The sequence below is a fragment of the Uranotaenia lowii genome, chromosome 1 (assembly GCF_029784155.1).
Source record: "Uranotaenia lowii strain MFRU-FL chromosome 1, ASM2978415v1, whole genome shotgun sequence".
Classification (NCBI taxonomy): Eukaryota; Metazoa; Arthropoda; class Insecta; order Diptera; family Culicidae; genus Uranotaenia; species Uranotaenia lowii.
The window spans coordinates 145,125,256-145,149,749 of NC_073691.1; the positions used below are offsets into that span (position 1 = coordinate 145,125,256).

At 35.2% G+C, this 24,494-nt stretch overlaps 1 protein-coding gene across 1 annotated transcript in view; it reads left to right on the forward strand.

Annotated features, from left to right (window-relative positions):
- The window catches only part of LOC129740396 (mushroom body large-type Kenyon cell-specific protein 1), a 532,001-nt gene that overhangs the window by 138,496 nt on the left and 369,011 nt on the right, over window positions 1–24,494 (forward strand). The window lies entirely within an intron of this gene.

Consider the following 24,494-nt stretch of genomic DNA (forward strand, 5'->3'; position numbering starts at 1 on the left):
AAATACAGGCAAATTTGAAAATATGAGAGTCGTCATTCGTGAAAGTGGAAGCGTCTATCAATACAATTCATCATCAAATTTTGAATGCACATATTTATGTTTTAGCTATATTTCGTTAACACTAGCAATATTTTGATATTTTTTAATTGAAAATGGTAGAAACGGATGTTAATCATACGTCAAGGATGAAATTCTGGTGAATTTTTTTACATCACTAGTTTTTTTGCATGAAACATAGTGAATGCTATATGGTCATATTTCATAGTAATATTTTGTTCATATCATATTTTTATCAGATCTGTATGAAGTTCTTCTTTTTTCGCAGTAAGATCGTGATTCAAGCGTAAATTTAATGTTTAAATGATAAAAAGTAGAAAATTTATAAGACTAATCTTTTTTTCTTGATATAGGCATTTAACCTGCCTTGATATGAGCATTCAGAACCTGTCTCTTATTCCAATATCTATCATTCTCAACTCTGCCAAAAGCTTCAATTTGTTGAATTCCCGATTTGCAGATGAATAGCAAAGAAAAACCATTGAAAATTTTGTTCACAGAATCTGTACGCACGATAATTAAAGTTCAATATATTATAACAAAACTGACAAAAATCTTGTTGGAATTTTAAATTTTTTTTGGCTTTATATAACCATCAAATTTTTTCATGCCATGTTTCAATAGCGTATTACCCTCGATTTGAAAACAAACAAATCCTCACAATGAACATTTTTGAAAGTGCATCTATGATGATGTTTTTTAAAATTTTGGACAAGATTTAAAAATCATAATTTTCAAACTAGAAAATGTTAGACTTCAAGCTACCCAAGCAAGAGCTAAACCAACGATCTTTGCCTCCTGGGCTTTCAAGCCTTGAGTTTTAAATGTTATTTTGCATTTGTGATCTCCATCTTGGAATTGTAAATAATGATTGTTTGTTAAAATTCTCAAATTCAACGTCTAAATGGTCTAAATGCTGAAATCTTAATGATGAATTTGGAAATAAATCTGAAATTTTTCAATCTGAAATAGATTTCTTCTTTGAATGCTTCATATATGAATCTCAAATGTGGAATTTGGATCAGCACTTTCAATAACTTACACACCAAAAAATTTATAAAATTACTCGAGACAGAAGCGCTTGAAGACCTAATTATGTTTCACCTTAATTAGGAATTGATTTAATTTCACATCTTTTTCAAACTTCAAACTTAACAAACACCCAAGCTTACGGGCTATAATTTTCGAAAGACTTAACTGTATCATGATCTAATTCTATAAAGATGTAATTTTCAATCATATTGAACATAAGCTTATAAAAGGGACCTAAATTTAAATTTAAGAAGATGTAAAATTATGTGCGAGGTTAAAATTTCGCAACCCTGCGAAGAAACAGAAACAAAACAAATAAAAGCAAGTGCATTCTATTTTGGTGCCTATTGTCAAGGGAAAAGTTTGTTTCTTGAAATCGGACCTGTAAACTCTGTGCAATAAAGTAAAATCTGCGCTAAACTTGCAAATTTGCAGTTTTCCGGCGAATGGGAAACCATGGAATCTCGAGTCTAAAATTTGTATTTTGATCATATTTTATGAGCTTAGTCCAAATTCAAACTGGAGCAAATGATAAGAAAAATAGTGAAAAAGTGTTGTCGACCCAATAAGCTTTTTATCCTGCCTAAAAGGAAAATTAAATTTCTAATCAAAACTTCTGAAAAGTGTATTACAGTGACATGTACCAGAAAAAGTTAAATAGAAAAAGGAAAAAAGTTTTCTTCCAAACTTAAAAGTTTAAAAACAAAATTTAAAAAATTCTAAATAATTCAACAAAAATAATTTGAAATATGAAAAACCGTTTGGCATCATCAAATCAAAATTGAAAATTTTTGCACTTATTCCCCTTTGACTCTAAGGTTCTCAATTATATTTACTACATTATATCATATCATTAAAATTATTTGCATGATAAGAGGAATTGAAGAAACTAATTTATCAAGCATAAGGACTGATTTTATTCTCAAACATAATTTTATATCTCTAATCTTCAAAGTGAATTTGACTGAAATTGAGATTTCAACGATGTGACCTTTTGCAATGTTTCTCCAGAACTAAAAAGCCTCTTACCACACACGCAAAAGAAGTAAAATGACACCACCTTTGAAATTACTCGCGTTATTGTCAATTCTCTACAAGATAGAACACACAGCAAATAAAATCTGAATCCTTTAAAGCATTGAAATTGAAAATTCTTTATATCACACGGCATAGAACACGATTTTTCAATGCAAATTTACAGAGTCAATAAATAATTGAACAGTTAGCACTGATTAGATACGTTGAATCTCCAGCCATATCGTCAATCGGCTGTATGCGCATATTACCCAACATGCGCATTTAGGAACACTTCCCCCTACATAGTCAGTCAGTGAAGAACAAAAGTCTAACCGGCAGTATTAGCTCTCTAAACAAATTGCACTTTGCTTAACACATTCGTCGCCACGCTAATTTTGCTTGTTTTACTTTCCGGCAGCGTTGCCAGATTGCAAACCACTCAATTTCGTAGGTTTGACGAAAATCGAAAAATGTACTAATTTAGGCAAAATTAAACTTGATGACCTTTTTTTTGGTCGTCAGGTAGAATTTTAGTTCATCCGCAGAATCCGTAGAAAATCCGTTGGAAATGCTGAAAGTCCGTAAATTTTGAGCATCGAACCGTAGCTTCGTAGAAATACTCCAAATCCGGAAATCTACGGAAAAATCTGATAACGCTGCTTGCCGGGCCCATCGAAATTCTCGGAGAGAGAAAACAAATAGGGTGAACTCCAAGATTTGCAACGTGTGGCTAAACTGAGCGGCTAACTTGCGTAAGAGAGCGTCACATGTTTTTTTTATGTAACGGGGCCTCCCATGAAATACACGCGTCACCCGAAATCAATTGACTTTGCCAAACAACCCCCCATATGAATTTCCTTCCCTGTGCGATACAATCTCACCTAATTATTGCAGAAACAAATGTAACCCCCATTCTCGCTTTTTACAAATATTGAAATCTGAAATCAATTGACTGTCCCAACTCCCGTATATAAATTTCAACTCGATCGTTGCATAACAATGCGATTATTTCCGAAAAATTAAACCTCTTTCGGTGGCCTCTTAAAAAGATATCTGAAATCGATTGCCCTTACCTCAAAAATTGCCCTTGCCAAAAACAGTGAAAAATTAATTAATATGGACGACCCCTTTCGTCGACTCCTGGCAAAAAATTTTTTATCTGAAATGGATGGCCCGACCCTAAAAACTACCGTATGCAAATTTTCATTCCAATGCGATGTGTATAAACGCCAATATCGCATACACAGCTAATTTTTTATATGGACGACCCCTACGGACCCAAATTTGGTTAATTGGAATCAATTTTTTGTCTCTAATAACTCTATATGACAATTTTCATCTCAATCCGATGCGTAATAACGACAATATCGCACAAACATTGCCGGCCCCTACATTTAATTTGATATTTGAAATTGATTGCCCGTCTTTGAAAACTCTCGTGTATCAATTTTCATCTGTGTCCGATGTATAATAACACCAATATCGCACAAATAGTGAATAATAAATATGGACGACCCCTTTGTTCGACCTCTGACTTGAATTTTGGTAAGTGGAATCAACTGTTTATACCTTTTAACTCCTTTGTGCAAATTTTCATCCTAATCCGATGTATAATAATGTCAATATCTCTAAAAGTTTAGGAAAAATGGGATGAACTGTGTAAAAACTACAATCGAAAAAGGACTGAACGTCAAGTTCCTTTGCCTCTGTAGTTATGCAGTTTTTGAAAAAGTTGTCAAACATTTTTTCTCATCTATAAATTTTTTTCGTTGAACTTAAGTTGTTTGTCATCATAAAACTAAGCTTCTGTGATTTTTTAGTGGAAAAATGGGTTCTAGAGGGTTGAATTATCATAATAAACTTCAATTAGACGCTTCAAATCGTAATTCGTATAATTCCGATCCGATTGGCAAGTTAAAGCTGTGTTGATGTCCAAATGATTTCAAAAACGATCTGCAGGCATCTTCTAATGAACTGATTATTCTAAGGGGAATCTTTCGGATGCTTCGACCAGAAAAATTACATGGATAAGGTAATTTTATGATACCTACATACAGATTTACGTGGGAAGCAATCAAGAAAGCCCAGCCCATCCGTTTTAGAACTACCGATTCAGGTGCTTTTGGAAAACTTTTCTAACTCCAATTCACACCCCTTATAGATGGCCAAATCAGCTTTAATCTGGCAGGCCGAGGAACGATTTAAGCTCCCAAGCTTTTGAATCCGGAACAAACCCCCATTTTCAAACCACCCTAAGATACAGAAGGACAGTTTCTATTGGAAATGAACAGTGAACAGCTTCATTTCATTGTATGCAAAATTTTGAATTACTTTTCGAGTTAACTATACCCTCTATTGGTTAACATAAGAGATTTACTTGAGCAAGCATTTCTAATATCGTAACAATCGACTTTTTGAAAATGCCGATAATTTGATGTGAATCATTAATCAGTTTTCAAAGTTAAGCTAGATTTTTCCATCAAAGTTAGAACTCTACAATGTCTTGTGGTATAGCGAATCGCAAAAAAAAAACAACTCATCCATCACTAATCGAGGACACAATCGAATCTCTAATGAAGACCTCAGCAGCACTGAAATAACTGAGATAGTGAAGAATTGAACAGAAGCCAAAGGTACACCTACCTTTGGGACCAGAGAGCTATGTCGGCCGCGCGTTGACTCCTGCAAATTCATGTCACGGAGCTGTAAGAAACGACAGAAGAACTAAACCGCTCTACACGCGGCCTCGCTTGATAGCATCTTTCATCATTAATGAAAGATTTGTCTCGGAGTATCTTAGGCTTAGGCTCAAACTTCCAGCTGGCGCAATCGTCGTCTTCGGTTGTTGGTAACTAGAAATCAAGTACCGATACGTTTTTCCGCGGGACATTGCGCAGTCCGGAAGCCCCCGCCGAACTCCTCGCTTCGATCCACCCCATTGCAACCCATTTCATCTGGATCTATAATTTGATCGATCTCCAATATATCTATTATTAAATTGCACTCTTTTATCTGGCATCTGGTGGACGGTTTAGTTTTTTGCGCGTTGCTCCATCTTTGCTCAACAACTCGATCGCGCCAAGTTAATGCGCCTCGCCACAGTGCTACTGGTATTCCGTTTTTTTTTCATTTTTTTTTTTTTTTGTAGCGTACGTTTATTTTCAACGGGCCACCTCCAGAGCTCTACGCTCAGCGCTTAGCTCTGTGCCAAGTTGTGTCCCTTCAGGTGCTCTGTCTAGGGTAAGCCCATCCATGTGATGCGATGCCTACATTCTTAAACTGCAAACAACGGCCTGGGCCAGCTTCTTTCGCGCGCCTCGATCGATTGCTATCTGCGCAAATGGGGCTGTTTCGGTTTGCCCTTGCATTGCGCTCGTGTGCTGCTTCACTTGCATCGTGTTGCCAATTGCCGGACCTATTTCTGTTCTGGTTGTTGGAACAGGTGTCCTGGTGGGTTAGTTTTTTTTCTCATCTCGGTACCATGGTATCACTATTGACTTTGAAGCTCTTTTGATTTCGTACACGTCACAGTTTGTGTCCAGACTGCAAAAATATGTGAATTTCAATATAATACTTTTGTTATCTGAACTTAAGATTAACACTACAAAAAAATGGATGATGTTTTAAGGTAATTCATGGCTATTTTGGGTATCATTTGTATAAGTTTTCACGCGTTTTCGGAAATACTTGAAGAACACCAGTAAAGGAGAGCGTTGTTATTTGATGATATGTTCCAGTAGACTGCGTCGATTTGAAGTCATTTGCGAATCTTTCAAACACTTTAATCTGAAAAACTTCGTTTTGGTCCAAAACTTATTCATGGTTTTTTGCAGAATTTTAAAATAACGTTTACTTGAGTAAATTTTAACTTTGTTGTTTGTATGGAAAAATTTAACTTTTTATTCAGCTTTGGGGCCGAGCGATCCAATGGTTTTTGTGATAAATTATTAATTTTTTAAAGGATGGTTTTCTGTTAAACAACTTTGTAAAAAACCATAACGAACTACGACCTGTTAAACGGAGGTATGTTTTTGGGCATAAAATCAAACAGTTCAATCAAATCTGCAACGCTGCCAGCTGTTTTTTTTTAAATTTCAGATAAAATGGGAGCAACGAGCTATAAATCGAGGGAATAAAAATGAAAATTGTATGGTAGACCCCTTTTCTCAGGTGCAAGGGGCTCAAAAATGTACTATCCAAAATTTCTTGCTGATCTGTTCATACAGTGAGCAAAACAAGTATAGTACCACTGTGTTTTGCTTGTTAAAATATGAGTGATTGAAAATAATAAAAAAAAAAATCTTTTACAATTCCGTTTTAAAAGCCAGATAGTTCTGCCATCTATAACTTGAAACTAGAGAAATATTGTTCGACTGTTCAAAAACAATAATTTTTGAATTCTAACCTGTTTTTTTCTGATTCAAAAACAACACAAAATGCTTGTTTCATCATTTCAAGTAATTTTAATGAAGAAAGTAAGCAGTTAGGTAAAGTATTACAGCTCAAATATCAATTTCCTTTGTGCTGGAGGAGCATCTCTTAAAACCCCCTTTAAAACCTTTGGAATACTGGAAAATTTCAAAAAATGCGATTATCTACTCAAATAGTTGGTAGAAGCATTATTTATATTTTCACAGTAAATTTTAATAAATAATTTTTATTTTTGTAAAAAAACATAAGTGCACTTTTATTTTTATTTTTTCATATTTTTGGACCTCAACGCCCGTGTCTTCATCCAAAAAAGTAAACTTATGCTTGATGTATACGTTTAACAATTTAAAATAAATTGAAGAAGAAAATTTTCAATCATTCATATTTTATCATGTAAAACACATAGTGGTACTATACTAGTTTCAGTCACTGTACAAAGAATCCGAAGTAAATTGAAAGGCTTTATATTCTGGTATCGATCTGGAGGAACATTTGATTAGATTTAGTGATAGCTCGACCATTTTTACTGTTTCACATCCGCTCAGGAGTTAACTCAGGGTTGTTATAGGAATACACAGAAACAGCAGGTCTCAAACCATCGAAAAAACATGGCCCGTACAGAAATATGCTCCAATGCAAATTTGATTCCATTTTCTGGATTAGTTATCGAAATATTTAAATAAAAAACGGTTTGAGTGACCCTTTTCCCACTTTTTATCGTTCTACTAAATGAAACGAGGGCTGCTAAACCAACGAAAAACATCTCAAACGGATAAACATTATTCAAAACGATGACTGCCGGTTCTGCGGGCTCGAAAAAGAAACTGCATAGCATCTTCTATGCAACTGCTGCGCCCTCCTAAATAGGAGAGAGCGTGTACTTGGGGCAAAGTTAAAAAGCGCACAAGAAATATGGTCGCATATCAGCCCTACGAAGGTTGTATCAATCATACATCTTTGATATCATACCCGATTGGGATAAAATGCTTAGTCAGCAATCAACTGTCACTTCAACCCATAGTGCAGGTGAGCCTGATAGCATATATTAACGCGGGGTAATTACCACAATAGATCAACTACTGGTCGCAGTGGGCTCTCCCCTACAAAAAAAAACCAACGGAAAAACTTTTCTTGTTCTCGAATACCCTCTCATGCCAAATTTGGTTTTGTTTGCTTTATTATTTGTCGAGTTTGCTATGAAATTTGTATCGGAGCCCCTCTTGCTACCTATCCCCTACATGGAAGGAGGAGATCAAGATCAAACATTCCGTGTATTCAAATACCCTCCCCTGCCAAATTTCTGTTTCATTTGTTCGATTGTATGATTGTTCCCATATCATGTTTGGTCCTATTTGTTAGATAAGTTCTTAGTTTATGCAACACAATCGTATTTGAGCTCCCGTTTTCCCTAACTCTATCCCCAATTGAAAGAGAATAAGCGGAATAACCATTTGACGTATCTCAAATAAGCGAATAACCATTTGACGTATCCAAATGCTTTCCCATGTCAGAGTTGTTTCCATTTGCTAGATTAGTTCTCGAGTTATGCGAAAAATTGTACAGAAGCTCCACTCTCTCCTTCATATCACCCCACTGGAAGGAGGTAGTAGTACCAAATATTCACAGAAACTGTCCTTGTGCTGAAATACCCTCCCAAGTCAAATTTCGTTCCATTTGCCTAATAATTTCCCGAGTGATGTAAAAATTTGTAAGGGAGCATCCTCCTCCCTTAAGATTTTGCAACTGGAAGAAAGGGAGGCTCTCGAAATATCTTGGAAACATTTCTCGTAATCAAATACCTTCCCAAGCCAAAATTTGGTTTCATTTCCTTGATTAGTTTTCCAGTAATGCTGGAAATTGTAAAGGAGCCCCCCCCTCCACTTTCTATCTCCTAACTGGAAGGTAGGAGGGGTACCAAATATTAATAGAACTATTAATCGTACCCTAATACCTTTCCACGCGAAATTTGGTTCCATATGCTCGAATAGTTTTCAAGTTATGCAGTAAAAAAGGTATGAATGCCCTCCTGCTTCCTTCCTGTATCTCCTCTGGAAGGAGGGAGTATTTCTCGTATTCCTCTACCCTCCCATGTCAAATTTGGTTCCATCAACTTCATGAGTTCTCCTGTTATGTAAAAAAAAATGTAAGGTAGGCCGCCTCCCCCTTCCTATCTTCCCACTGGAAGGAGGGATGAGTACCAAGTATCCTTTAAAACATTTCTCATACCCAAGTTCTCACCCATGCCAAGTATGGTTTGATCTACTTGATCAGTTCTCGAGTTATGAAGACTTATTACTTTTAAATGAGAAACCCCCTCCCCCCTTCCAGGGATAGTGAGGGGGGAGGGATAGGGACCTTCCCCAACTTCCAATGCCGCCATCTGCCAAGTTTCACGCAAAACGGTTCAGTAGTTTTCGAGTCTATAGGAAACAGACAGACAGACAGACAGACAGAAAGAAATCCATTTTTAAATATATAAATAGAAGATTAAAGATGTTGGGGAAAACATTCCGAAATTGCACGGCTCGGATATTGGTGGAAAAATATCTTGAAAGCTCAGGATAGAATAATTCTGGATTTTGTGGCTAATTTGCCTAATCTAATATATATAAAAAGCAATTTCTGTGGGTTTGTTTGTTTGTTTGTTTGTTTGTTTGTTTGTTTGTTTGTTTGTTTGTTTGTTTGTTTGTTTGTTTGTTTGTTTGTTTGTTTGTTTGTTTGTTTGTTTGTTTGTTTGTTTGTTTGTTTGTTTGTTTGTTTGTTTGTTTGTTTGTTTGTTTGTTTGTTTGTTTGTTTGTTTGTTTGTTTGTTTGTTTGTTTGTTTGTTTGTTTGTTTGTTTGTTTGTTTGTTTGTTTGTTTGTTTGTTTGTTTGTTTGTTTGTTTGTTTGTTTGTTTGTTTGTTTGTTTGTTTGTTTGTTTGTTTGTTTGTTTGTTTGTTTGTTTGTTTGTTTGTTTGTTTGTTTGTTTGTTTGTTTGTTTGTTTGTTTGTTTGTTTGTTTGTTTGTTTGTTTGTTTGTTTGTTTGTTTGTTTGTTTGTTTGTTTGTTTGTTTGTTTGTTTGTTTGTTTGTTTGTTTGTTTGTTTGTTTGTTTGTTTGTTTGTTTGTTTGTTTGTTTGTTTGTTTGTTTGTTTGTTTGTTTGTTTGTTTGTTTGTTTGTTTGTTTGTTTGTTTGTTTGTTTGTTTGTTTGTTTGTTTGTTTGTTTGTTTGTTTGTTTGTTTGTTTGTTTGTTTGTTTGTTTGTTTGTTTGTTTGTTTGTTTGTTTGTTTGTTTGTTTGTTTGTTTGTTTGTTTGTTTGTTTGTTTGTTTGTTTGTTTGTTTGTTTGTTTGTTTGTTTGTTTGTTTGTTTGTTTGTTTGTTTGTTTGTTTGTTTGTTTGTTTGTTTGTTTGTTTGTTTGTTTGTTTGTTTGTTTGTTTGTTTGTTTGTTTGTTTGTTTGTTTGTTTGTTTGTTTGTTTGTTTGTTTGTTTGTTTGTTTGTTTGTTTGTTTGTTTGTTTGTTTGTTTGTTTGTTTGTTTGTTTGTTTGTTTGTTTGTTTGTCCACTATAGGCTCAGCCATCTTAAGAGCTAGAGAGCTGAAATTTGGCATGGATGCTCATTAGGACCAGGAATGATGAAAAATGTTTTCAGATTTTCGGATGACCCCTTCTAAAGGGGGTCATCCATACAAGACAAATATTGTTTTTGCGATATTGACGTTATTTATCGTCGGATTGTGATAAAAATTTGCACATAGGGGTTTTGTGAAATGAAAAATTGTTTCCAGGTATTGAATTTTGTGTCAGGGGTCGGCAAAAGGGGTCGTCCATATGAACTTTTCAGTGTTTTTACTATATTGACGTTATTATGCATTGGATTGATATGAATTTTTGCACATGAGTGTTGTGAGGGACGAGCAAAAGATTACAGGTATTAAATTCAGAATCAGGGGTCGGCCAAAGGGGTCATCCATATTAACTTTTTTAAGTTTTAACGATATTGGCGTTATTATGCATTGGATTGAGATGAAAATTTGCAGACGTGGATTTTAAGGAACGGACAATCGATTCCAGTTATCAAATTTTGTAGAAGGGGTCGGCAAAAGGGGTCGTCCATAACTGTTCAATGTTTTTGCGATATTGGCGTAATTATAGATTTGTTTTTGATGAAAATTTGCATAAGAGTATTTTGAGGAAAGATCAATCGATTCCAATTTTCAATTTTCAAACTCAGGGTCAAAGATCGGCCAAAGGGGTCGTCCATATTAACACTGTTTTTGCGATATTAATGTTTAAATACATTGGATTAAGATGGAAACTTGGTACGTGGGAGTTTCAAGGAACAAATAATTGATTTCAGGAGTCGAATTTTTATTCAGAGGTTTGCGTAAGGGGCAGTCCATATAAACGATTCCTGATAACAAACTATCTATTAAACGACAGAAAAGGGGGTAATCCACATTTACTGTTTAATGTTTTTGCAATAATTGTTTTATTATGCAAGAGATCCAGACAAAAATTCATTCACGGGTATTTTCCAAAACGGACAATTGATTTATGAATTAAATTTTTTAATAAGACGACAGAAAAAGGGTTTTTAATATTGCCTTTTAAATATTTTAGACATAATTTCGTTGTTATGCATCCGAAAAAGATAAAAATTCGTACACGGCTGATCTCTTCGACTCAATCAATTTCTTATTTTAAATTTCCATTTGGTAGACGTGCAAATAGGTCCCTTGCAAATTCTGTTTAGTATTTTTAGCAGTTTTTTTGGTGAAACCAAATACAAAATCATCAGCTTTGAAGTTAAAAGCGAAACGAAGTTCGCACGGGATCAGCTAGTTTGCTTATAAGTATTAGAATTCGATGCCTGTGGTCAGATTCCGGATTCTCTATCAGTTTTTTTTGTTATTGAAATCAAGTTTGGATCATCATTGGCAATAGAAAAAAAAACCTGATTCGAATCTAGGTTTTGCATTTGAAACCTCAATTAGATGCATTTTCCATATTCGAAACTTATCCTTTATGAATGTGAAAAATAATATTTCAGCAATTACAACATATCAACTTTTAACTTATTTTCAGTATTGAAAGTTAAGATAGTTTCTTTGTTGAGATCTGGAACTGAGAAATCCGGAACAGTATCATCGTTCGCCATTTTAATTTAGATTTACAAATTATTGTTACATATTATTATAATTAAGATTAGAGACACTTTACCGTTTTCACGGCTTTCGTGTCTATAGCGAATTTACAAATTGAATTTCAAATAAATAACTGTAAAAGAACACACATCAAAAGCCGACAATTCAGAATTCAAATATTTGGGAGCCGTGGACTGTATTTTGCTCTCGAAATGGGAGAATGAACCGAAAGTCCGAAAACGCAATCAACCGGGTAAGTTTAGAGATAAAAATGATTCACTTCACGTAAACTTAACTTAAACTATATTTTCTCTATAATATAACTATGTACAGATGATTTATTGTTCTTCAATTTTATTAAATCTGGGGTGACTTAAGGGTCAACGACTTTACCCAAGGACGACTTGATTCAAACTGAACTCAAAACTGGCGACTCATTGATTCACACACTGCTTGTGTACGCAAAATTCTTCCCTTTCTCGCAACCTGGGTTGCCAGGTGCCCAGATTTGTCTTTAAAACCAAGACTTTTGACTCTTCGACCAGATATTGGTCAGACACAGATTTTGCCCAGATTTTTGCTCAGAGTGCCCAGATTTTACAGACTTTCAAAATTGAGTGATGAAATCAATATTCATGTATCGTATTTGATCCGTAAGTGCCAGATTAGACTGTAAATCTCGCTTGTATTTTTGGGTATTTGACCAATCATTAATTAAACTTCTCGAAAATAACCCGAATACAACAAGGTTTGAGGTTCGGCAATTTTGACAACAGTTATAATAAAATAGTTTTCTCAAAAACTGAAAGAGATTTCAACATAAGCATTACTCCAATGTATAGAAAACAGATGTCTGCTCGTGTGTATAAAGATTTTATAAACATATTCGATGAAATATTTGATTAAATCAGTATTCTGCTTTATAGGCGCATATAGCCCGCTTCTCCCCTATGCCAAATTTGAGCTGAATCTGACAACGGGAAGGGGTTGCACTGAATCTCAAGTGTGAAAGGGATTCTGGGACATTGTGTTCTGAAGAAGCATAAAAAAACTGGATTTTCATCAAATATTTTATTTCTCTACCGATCGATTGCTTAATTGTGTTAATTTTATTAAAATTATAAATAAAACGAACATTTTACCTAAAGACTGCAACTCGATTGAGCTTAAAACAAAAAAGTTATGGCTGTTCAAAGATTGTATTTTGATCGCAAATTGTCCTGTAAAACGCAATGAGTGAAATGCACTCATTGTGTGAAAACGACAATTTGCCACCAAAATACAATCTTTGAAAAGCCATAACTATTTTGTTTTAAATCCAATCTAGTTGCAGTCTTCAAGCAACAAGTGACATGTTAGTCTTAGTTAAAACTTTAATAAAATTAACATAATTAAGCCATCGATTAGTAAAGAAACAGAATATTTGATGAAAAACCATTGTTTTACACAAGTAACAAATAAAGTTTTATAGCAGGCTACTAGATTAAGATTTGGTTGTATAAGGGGCTAGAGGAGTCTAATAAAACAATTGGTGTTACTTGGGTATGCTTCTTTAGAACACAATGTAACAGAATTCCTTCCACACTTGAGATTCAGTGCAATCTCTTCCCGTGGTTAGATTCAGCTCAAATTTTGCATATGGCCTTCTGATAGTTCCCTTAAACCATTCAAGTCTTTTTTTTGCAAGTGTTTTGATTTTCAAGTAGGTATTTATTTCGACGAAATTTCGCATGTTGGTTCATAATTTAAAAAAATATTATCTGGAACATACATTGAAACCTTGTCAGATTCGGAGTTCAGATTTTTAACTAAGGTTTTAACAGGATTCAAATTCGGAATTCAAATTAAAAATTGAAATCCAGGTTCAGCTCGAATTTAAAATTTATAATCAATAAAAACATTTGAATGTAAAGATTTCATTGAGGATTCCAAAAGAAGGAGATCGCAGTTTCATAGTTTTAATTCTAGATTCAAAATTTAAATTTTATATTTAAACACAGTCAGTTTGGAAACACAAACCAGAAGAACCTGCAAAAATAAAATAAAATTTGGATTGATTTTAAAGATTTCGTTCTTTGAACATTATAAATTTTAACTTTAAAAAAATATATACCGAATTCTAGTTATAAAATGGATCATTTATGAACTTTTATTGGTCAAATAACTGTATCTTCAAGCGAAAATCAAGCCGTCTTAGACGATTAGGGCTTAACAGATTGAATAAATTGAAAGTGCTTAGTTATTCAAAAACAAAGTTTCAAACAAAAATTTTAATCGACTTTACAAGAGTAGATAATGAATCTGATTGCTACCGCAAACATAAACTCTGACTTTTATTTGTAAATATTTTTTTGGTTGAAATGAATAAGGTAAGTATATGTTAATTGAAGTAGAAACCAAAAAATTGTATATAAAATAAAACTCTAAAAATCCATCATTTATTATTTGCATCTTTATAAAAAAAATTGGCTTTCTAGGAATTAATTTCGAAACTTAGGATTTAAAAGCCAAAGGTCATGAAATCGTATCCCGGTCACGGCATACATAGAACACTTTCTGTTGGTTTGTGGTTTTAGCATTTGTTAGATGCTAGCCATCATATCCTCGAAGAATGTTCCACTTCGTGTTAAGTTAATGGATTCTCTTCGAGGAAACATAAAGTTTCATTGAGATTCAATAGATATGTGTTTTTGTTCGTTTAGAAAAAAGATAATATATGTACTGTAAAGAAACTTTTTTTTCAAAATGAAAAGCTTTGATCCACATAAGTTAAAATATAAAGGGCGAACACGAAATTATTGCGACACATTCAACAGGGCAGAACTTTTTTACCATTGGGTAAAAATCAACCAAATTTTGCACACTTTCTCATTGATGTGTATTGTTTACATACTGTCAAACTCGAAGTCGTGTTTTCGATTCAAGGAAAATGGAGGTGAACCAACCCAAGTCGAGAATACAAATTCTTTCCAAACACCTGGAATTTTCTGACCTGTCGCACCGGCAGTTGGGAAAATGTTGAACATTCGCCATTCAAACGTCTCCAGAGTGTTGAAGCGGTACCAGGAGCAGTTGACGTTGAACCTCGGCAAAGGATCTGGAAGAAAACTGGGACCGGAAAACAAAAAGACGGAGGGAAAGGTGAAGCAGATGATTAAAGCAAATCGGCATGTCGCAGAGCTACATGCATCCAGAATGCAAAGAAGAGAGCTGGACTACATACATACAAGGTAGAGAACTTCCCAAATCGCGATAAGCGGCAACAATCGACGGCTGAAACTTGGGCACGGAAGCTCTTCGAGAAGATGCTGACAAAATATGGATGCAGTGTGATGGACGACGAAACGTATATAAAAGCCTATTTTAAGCAAATTCCGGGGATGGAGTTTTTCACCGGCAAGATCAAGTTCGATGTGGCGACAAATTTAAGAACAAGAAAATGTTGAAGTTCGCTAATTTGGCCAGATTTGGCATCATGCAACTATTCTAAAATTGTCCTGGAGTGGTGACGCCAATTCTGTCAATTTTGTTCCAAAGGACATGAACCTGTCAAACCGTCCGGAACTGTGCCTGGAGGAGCAGTACTGGGCAATAATATAGCGGGAACTTCGGAAGAGCTAGAAGACATGTTAAGACACTGTGAAGACTTTGATGGAGGACATCGAGCGAATATGCGTTCAATTTTGCACTTAAGGCTCCATTGACGTATTTTTCTTTTGATTTTTGAAGTAAATGTATGTATAAAACTACCCTGAAATTTTAGTTTGATTGGTCGTTTTTTCAGGACATGGTTCGTTTAGAAGAAAGCATACTCCAGATTTATCAGAACAAAAAAACCATCCTAGTAGTATAAACTTTGTGTTCTTGGCTATTTTAAGTAGATTTTTTTTATTGGTTTTTGAGCATTTGCGAAAATGCTTCAGGAACACCAGTAAAGAGAGCTCTAACTATTATCCGATGAAATGTTCCAGTATTATTCGTAGCGCATTGATGTGGTCTACACATGATCGCACTGCAAGTTTCATACGAAGAGTAGTCTAATTTTTTTACTGAGTCCTGTTCAGGATCACCGCAGTCCTTTAGGATTGTACGTAGCAGTAACAACATTACCATCGAGAACCATCGAGAATTTTTGTAGGTTTCCGTAAACTCGATTAAAGATATTCTTTTATTTGCTCATTATCTACGTAAGTAGAATATTAAAATGATATTCATCCAACCACCCTTTTAGGTTAGGGTTATTGACACCGAAATCAACTATTTTAGCAAAACCTTTTCTCAGACTAACTCACACTTTATTATCCGATTCAAACAAGTTATACTTACTTCAAATGCATTTCATGTTCAGTATGCTTTTTTTTTTCAAAGTGAAGTTTCCGTTTGCAAATGAAGATGCCTGGAGACAAAACAAAAATCACCGATGAAGTTCTAAACCATCGCATCGAATTAGCATCTTGTTTTCGTTTGACTGGGTGCCAATTTTTTTCTCTTCATTTGATCCCAGTCGCTTAAGCAAGGCCCCCTCGGTAGACGCAGCTCTCATGGACGATTCGACTTTTGTTTTTGCTCTAGATGGGTGTAACCAAACCACCCGTCAATGTTGGGGTTGGGATGCAAGGTTGGATGGAGCGGCTGCCAATTCAGGTTAGAGCTATAAAAATCTTAAAAATGACGACTTGGGTTCAAAACTTCCAGGAATCACCATGGTTTCAGGTTCGGTTTGAGGAAGATCAGAGGCACAGCTAACGGAGGCAGCTGGCGGTAATCATAGAGAACGCGAAAACCTGGCACATCGTCGTCGTTGCCTGGACAGCTCCAGTTAGCTAGGAGGAATGACGGAACGAAACAGAATAGGAAAAACAACAGCACCTTTAGGGTCCGGCTTTTGGACTGCTTAACTGAACTGAACATATGCGTGTACGTATGCGATGATTGAAATTGGATCGAAATTAAGTGCAAGATGGTTGCCTGGTCTCCTGGGTTTTCAGTTGGGGTATGACCAGCGAGCAAGGAGAAGTGAGAGGCCACTTCAAGAGAACGAAGATATTGACGCAATGGTCCCGGGCCTTTCTGTTAAACCAAGAGAGCTAGAGGAAAGGGTACAGGATAGTTACACGGCAGGCAGGTGCGGAACGAATCGGGAACAACAAAACGGTGAACGAACTACTCGAAAAAAAAAAATAGTCAAAGAGAAGACTCTGCGTTCGTCGTCGTTCGGTATCAGTTCCAGTTCTAGGCTTTCTAGGAGCTACGGACGGATTGAGACGTGCGTTCTTGTTCGTTCTAGGCTACTCTAGGTCCATTTTTTGCGTGCTCTCCATAGTCGGCGATATTGATTTCATTTACATGAACTAACAACATCCTGTCGTTAATTCAGGTAAGGTTGATTGGTTATAAAATAAGAGGGCACTTTGGAACATGTTTCGTTTTGATCGTATAAGGTTTCGGGATTGGGTTCAATGGACTCCAGAGCGAACTCCAAACAATCTCCAAGAGTTCATTTAAAAAAAATTGTAAAACACACCCAGTCACTTATAAATCTATGATAGTAGGTACCTATCTATGTATGTATATAAACATGAATTTCTATCTGTACGTTCGTGTATCGTCTCTTTATAGACTCTGTAGTGCAATGTGCAAATTGTTAAAATTGAATGAACAACAAACTGTTCAAGTTTTTTAAGCTTTCAAAATTTCCTATCCAAAATACTTGTTTGTACAGGTCCAGTTTGAAGGCTGTCGGCCAAACAGGGGAAACACTGTACACACAAGACTGAATCGATTTGGGGTTATTTTCGACCTACTCCAAGCCTGGGGTCTAAAAAGATTCGTTTAGAGGTTCAAAACTCATCCATGATTTTTTGCAAAATTTTCAAGAAACGTTTACCTACATGAGTAAATTTGGACTTTTGGGTTTGTATGGGAAAATTGAATGTTTTGTTCTGAAAAATCAACATCATTTTTTTTTCTTCTGTGGAATTGAGCTTTTTGTTTTTGTACCAATTTATAACTCCGCTGAAGAAAATTTTCCGCTGAACAACTTTATCGAAGATCGTAACTTCGTATCTTAGGGGAACATGCCCTATGCGCCACCTAAGCGAATCGCTGATTTTTTATGTATTCCACGTACAAATTGTGTTAAAAATGGGTGTAATCGTTGAAGAAAAGTGTTTTCTACAAATGCCTATGATTTTTTATTACTCAAATTGCTATAGTTGCTTCAAAAACTTGACTTTTAAAAACCTTTTTCAAAGCCACAGAACAAAACTGTGTTGTAAATAAGCGCCGCTGTGTATTCAATACGCGCCTAGCAGCCGAACACACCCGAAAGCAGCCGAAGACCGAAAACACACCAATACTTACAGACACTTTGATTGAAAAAAAAATCAAAATGGACTAATCAATATAAATAAAAAATGAAAAGTAGATTTTTTGGACTGAATTAACGCTCAAAATATGGTTTTAGACTTTTTGTTCATTTTCAATTAAAATTGGCCTTTTTGAAAAATTAATGCTATTTTCGGCCTACTACGATTGGCGCGTTATATCGAGCGCATAGGACGTGATAGAACATACCCATAAAAAGCATACCTTAGCGAGTTCAGTATGATTTTTTGGCATAAAATCATAGTTTAGATTCTCCTCTATCGATGTGTCAGAAAATATTGTCTTATTCGTTTTTCTCTGCTTGGTGACACCTTATTGAAAGTGTTTTAAAATTTAGATCGAAATGAAGAAAAACCTAAATTGTGAAATTATCACGACACAGGGGCATTTTAAGGAAAAATACATACTTGGCATGACCAATCACAGTATTTAAAACAAATTGGTAATATTTTGCAGGCTTAAAATGTTTCAGATTCTTCAAAACAAGGGTGGCGCGTATTGGCCACATGGGGTGTTATATGAACTTTTCCCCTACTAGGAAAAAAAAAGTTATAAGCTGTTTACATGGCCGTAGAAACGTGGGGAGGGGTTTGGGGGCTAAACCACTGCTCCCCCATGGAGGTCCAAAAATGCCAAGTGTTTTTTTTATAAACATAAAATTTTAAATTTCTAATCAAATTTCGATGAACAACTAAAATGATTCATGAGTAACAATCTCGACTCCAAAACCTCGAAATCTCATTCCAGGACCGCAATTCTACAACAGTTAAAAAAAATTATTTGTTGATAGTAGTTTAGTCAAAAAAACGGACGTATTAAGTTAGACTTGTTCGGATTTTGAGCAGATTTTCTCACTCTATTTGCAAAATCAAACAAAAATTTCGCTCGAGTCATCAGAGTTATGTATCTTGCGTCCAAATATTTTGTTTTACAAATTTTGTCAAAATAAACAGAAACGATTTTTTGGAAATCTTAAATCTGATTATGAATCGGCTGATGTGTTTCGATTAAATAGTTTTCACGTGTTTTTTGTTTTGTTTTTTTTTTTTTTTGAAAAAAAATCTGACATTTGAAACAATATGCCCTAATTTCGCAAGGTTTAAGGATAAAATTACCTGGATCTGCCAAGCTCGAATATATGCGAAAAAATAACTAGTAGGTAAGTGTCCAGTCTTTTGTTCTTGATTTTCAATTTAGATTGTCTTTGGTATAGAATCCTGCTTCGAACCTTGGTGGTGCATTTCAATCTAAAATATGATGAATTTTCAATAATCGAAGCTCATAATTTCGGAATTTGAAAAGAAAATATATAAATTGCCAACCATTTATAAGATTTGAACCTGAAATTTTGAACATTAATTTATATTCAAAGTTGAAACATAGGAAAGTCCAGAATTGAAAAATGTGAAAAAATTTCATCATTCACAATTCTATTTTAATTTACCAGTTTTAAAAAATAATTGAAAAAAATATCATTTTGAGAACCATAAATTCAGAATCAAATGAAAGATTTCTGGTTAAGGATTCTGATACAAATTTCGCCTTTTGGTTTCAGATTCATAGGATTTCTTGTCTGCAATTTAGATAAAGGTTTTGATTTTGGGTTCAAAATGTAGAATTCAGACTTGGAACTTGGAACTGAAATCCAAGGTTTGTGTTAAGATTAAGCTCAAATTTAAGTTTATAATCAATTTAAAAATATCAATGTTCAAACTTCATAAAGGATTCAAATTGAAGGATAAATATTCGAAATTCAATCAAAGTCAGTTTAGAAACACAAATCTGGTGAAAATTACATATAAAAAATAAGATCTGAATCCTTTTCAACGATTTAAAAAAAAAATCCAGATTTTAATTTTGAAAACTTTTATCACTGGATTGAAATTATTAATCATCAAATAATAACTGATCATTTTTAAACTTGTTTTTTCATCCTCAGGTAAACCACAGAGAACAGACGTACAAGATAGAACAAAAAAAATCTCCGAAAAATTTTGTAAAATTTCAAATGAAAGTTACAGGCTATAATGCAAAAATCACAGGTGAAACTTTTTACATTAAGATTAGAGGTGACAACAATGTAGTCAATAGGCAGATAGATTCCTGTAATTTTAAGACAGCTTATGACTCTTTTTTTTGTAATTGTCACAAACATTAATATACAAATGTAAAAAAAATCAAAACAAAATGTCCCGAATCAAATTATTATAAACGAAGGCCAGTATTTTGTAAGATTTCAAATTCTGTAAATTAGATAAATTATTCATTGTTCAAAATAAAACTTTAGTGTCCACTGAAGAGGAGCGAAAGCCACAGTAGCTCGAAACGTCTGGACAACTGGAAAAAACGTTTTTTGATTCTAAAATCCGCCGAAAAACGTCGAGGAACAAAAATCACATTAAATCAAGAGTCGAATTTTCAAAAAAAGCAAAATCTAATTTGAAGCAGGGTTTCAAAACAGCTTTTAATTTCTGATTTCTAATGATGATTCGAACCGAAAATCTAAAAACCTAAATTTGATACAGGATCTAAAACATGACAACAGAAATACAATTTTGATTTTGGTATTATCTGACAAGAACCTCTGAAATGAGTTTAATCTTACTCAAAATTTAATAATCAGAACTGGATTTGTATCACTGAGTGAGAAAATTTTGGAAAACTCTGGCAGAATTCTAAATTGAGATGCGTTTTCGAGATTTTGAGATTAGTTTTGAGTCAAGATTGTTACATACTTTATTCAGTCATTAAAATTTTGAATGTAGAGTAGCGAACCTCGCTTGCTTTTCCTATACTCTCATGGGGGAATTAAACCCCCAAACATACCCCCTCCCCCCCGGTCCTACGGCCATGCCTCATCACCATTCCAAATTGTTCGGTTTAAACGATTTTTTTTAAGAAAAATTGGGAAATGCACGGTCCGGTTCAGTTGCCTGGATATCGAGAAAAAAGTTTAGTTTCCTCCCGGAATACTTATAATCTTTGCAAAAATCCAAATTCTTGACTTGTTCTAGCAAAATTAATTCGCATTGTATTTTTTTTTTTTTTTGAATTTTGAGATAAGACGCCGCTGATTTCCAGATGCAGAAAATTCTTAAGACACGTTCGCTTAACGTCATGAATTTTGTAAGTTCTATATTTAAAATGCCGTACACTCAGGCAAATTCTTATTACAATTTTCATAAGTTCAGTCTTATGAACCGATTTTTAGAGTGCAAAATTGTTTTTCATAAGAGTCTTATGAAATTCTTTTAGTTTTCATAAGAACATCTTATGAAAAATAGAAGAAACGGCATTGTAAAAATATAATGAATACATTCATTCATTCCATCAGTTTTTTCATCATCTAACGTGATCTAACGAAGAACTTCCCGTGAAGTTTTAAGTTTTCCTTAAATGAAATGAAACTGTAATCTTTTAAATGGTCAGTTTAAATTGAAGTTTTTCTTGTAATGTTGAATACATTTGTAAACTAAAATACTTTTTCTGGTTTACTTTGCAGCGTGCTGACCAGCTACAAATGCAAGGTCAAAGATCTGGATGTGTCAAACTAAAACCACTGACCACACTGACTTGGCACTTAGAACAAAAATTCAACCATTTTCTGTCTAATTTTTTGTTGTCAGATTTTGCAGGTTCGCAATACCGACGGCAGGTGGCGAACCTGGAAAATTTGGCAAAAAATGCCCTGTAGGAAAAATGGTCCTGTTTAGCCCGATTTTATCGTAGAAATTGCGTGTTTTATTTTTAAAGTTGGGTGGTACTTCCTAACTGGGACAGCATTTCTTCAAATCGATCAATGCGCACTCTGGAGTCGAAATTGCGTACTGTTGGAAAAATTATCCAGAAAACGAAATAGAGTGTCCGGTCAGTATGGTCAGTGCTAAAACTTTAAAGGAACCAGGTGTTGACATGCTGCTGATGGTGACCATGCATTTTATTGTTTCGAACAAATTAGCCAAAAAAATAAAGTGAAAACATCAAATATCCTGATTTTTTTTTCATTTTGCGTGAAATTCACTGTTTTTATAAAACCCTCTTATGAAAAGCGAAAACTTCTAATTGAAGTAGGTGTTCATTCCAGAATTCATTCAAGTCATAAGACAATCTTATGATTTTCAATGATTTTTCTTATGGCGCCACTTCATAAGAGAATCTTATGGCATACTTAAGAGTATGTGTAGTCAGTTGCCAGGGGCAAAATTTTGAAGAGAATCCATGTACTTAATGATAATCACAAACAGATTCAAAAGAAATATCCAAGAGTTAGAAAAGAAAAACTTAATGGTTTTAACGTTATTTTTGGTAAACTTATGTTCACTGAACATTTATATAGGTATTTTGCTTTTTTTTTTTATTAACAACAAATACAATAAATCTTTATTGTGGCTCTTTCAAACTCTTAAATTTTAAAAAATTGATGATTTTGGCTCTTTAGACTTAAAAGGTTACCGACCACTGGTCTAGTGGATAGGTTGGCGTGAGACTGGTTTTGGTATGCCAGGCGTACTGGGTTCAATTCCCGGTATCGGATTAGAAAACTTTTGGGTTCGAATCCCATGAGTGTCGTAGATTCATAACACTGAAAATGTAATGAATTTTATACGGTTGCGAAACTGATTGTCTCGTTCTCCAAATAAGACTCACACATACACAAAACATATTCATTACATGACAGTTCACACGAAGCCATGGTGTCGGGTATGAGGTGATTTTTGCGTTGAAGATTAGCCGAACTCATGTTCCAAAGAATGCAATTCAGCATTGGCGAAACTGCGGCGAATCCGTGCATCCATGGTGGATTGTCTACATGCATACATACATAAATTCATTCTCTACCGTGAAGGATGGATAACGGAGGATAAATAAACCGCTGTGTGATAGACGCAACACATGTTATTCGCACTCTGGTTTCGAGAGCAACACACACCTTCAAGGTTGTCCAGGATGAAATTGCCACACTATGAAATTCCTCTAACTGTTCAACCGTTGAGTAGAATTTAATGAAAATTTGGGTGGGTTAAGTTCATAGTGCATTGTTTACATCCTGCGAGTTTTAAAGTCCTGTGAAAACAACTCGCGAAAATGGAGTCGAAAGAACAGCTTGTGGGTGATAAAATCTTGCGCATTCATCACAAGATCAAGGATCTCTCACATCGGTCCATCGCTAAAACATTGGGAATCGCGAATTCCACGGTGTTGCGAGTGATTAAACGGTTCCAGGAACGATTAACCACTGATCGGAAGCCCAGAAGTGGAGGAAAAAGTATTCCATACAAAACCAAAAATCACAACCGCGTAGTTCGGGCCTTCAACCGAAACCCGAACGCCTCCGTTCGAGATGTGGCTAAGAAGCTGCACCTAAGCTGAAGTTTTGTTCAGAAGGCCAAACCTAAGTCTAGGCTTCGAACGCTCAAGGTACAAAAGGCCCCTAGTCGCGACGAGAAGCAGAATGGTCCGCCAAATCCCGCGCCAGAAAATTGTACCTCAACATGCTGACGAAAGTTGAGTGCTGCATCATGTACGACGAAACATATGTGAAGTATGACTTCAAACAGATCACCGGCAAGCTGTTTTTCACGGCCAGGGATAAGTTCAGCGTTCCGGAGCATGTCCGCTCTCAGAAGATGTCCAAATCTTTAAAAAAAATCCTGTTTGGCAAGCCGGGAAGCGAAGTGCACCTTCCGTGACCCAGGACACGATGAACAGGTGTATATGAAAGAAAGAGTGCCTTCAGAAGCGGCTGCTTCCTTTCCTGAAGGCCCACAACGTCTCAACAATCTTCTGGCTGGATTTGGCCTCATGCCGCTACTCCAAGGACGCGCTGAAATAGTATGCGGACAATAAGGTCAATTTCGTGCTGAAAATGTTCAATACTCCCAATACTCCGGAGCTCCGCTCCATCGAGAAGTACTAGGCGATTATGAAGCAGCACCTTCTTAAACGACCTAAGATAGTGAAGACAGTCGAGGAACTGAAGAAAGTATTGGTTTACATGCAAAAAACGGTTGATTCACAGATTGTGCAGAATCTTATAACCGGGGTTAAGGCCAAGAAGCGGACATTTGCGTATGGACTGTAAATAAAATATGAGTAAAATGGTAAAATTAAATTTAACAATTCTTTTTCAGTCCCTGAAAATTTGATGGCAATCGGATAAAAACTCGAATTTCGCAATTTTGTGTGTGGCAATTTCATCGTGGACACTCTTTACTAAGTATGGTTTATTCAGAGCCTTATAGCATTCTGATACATTTAAAATCACAAAACAAATTTGATAGTTGTCTGTGATATATTCTTTGCATGGAAACAAGCAAACTTATGTTTTGAATCCTCACAATGAAGAGTCGAACTAAGCATGTTCAGACCACAACCAGCTTAAAACATCGGAACGACTAAACACAGGGAACCGGCTTCGATGGAAACAAATGGCCCAATTAATGAGTG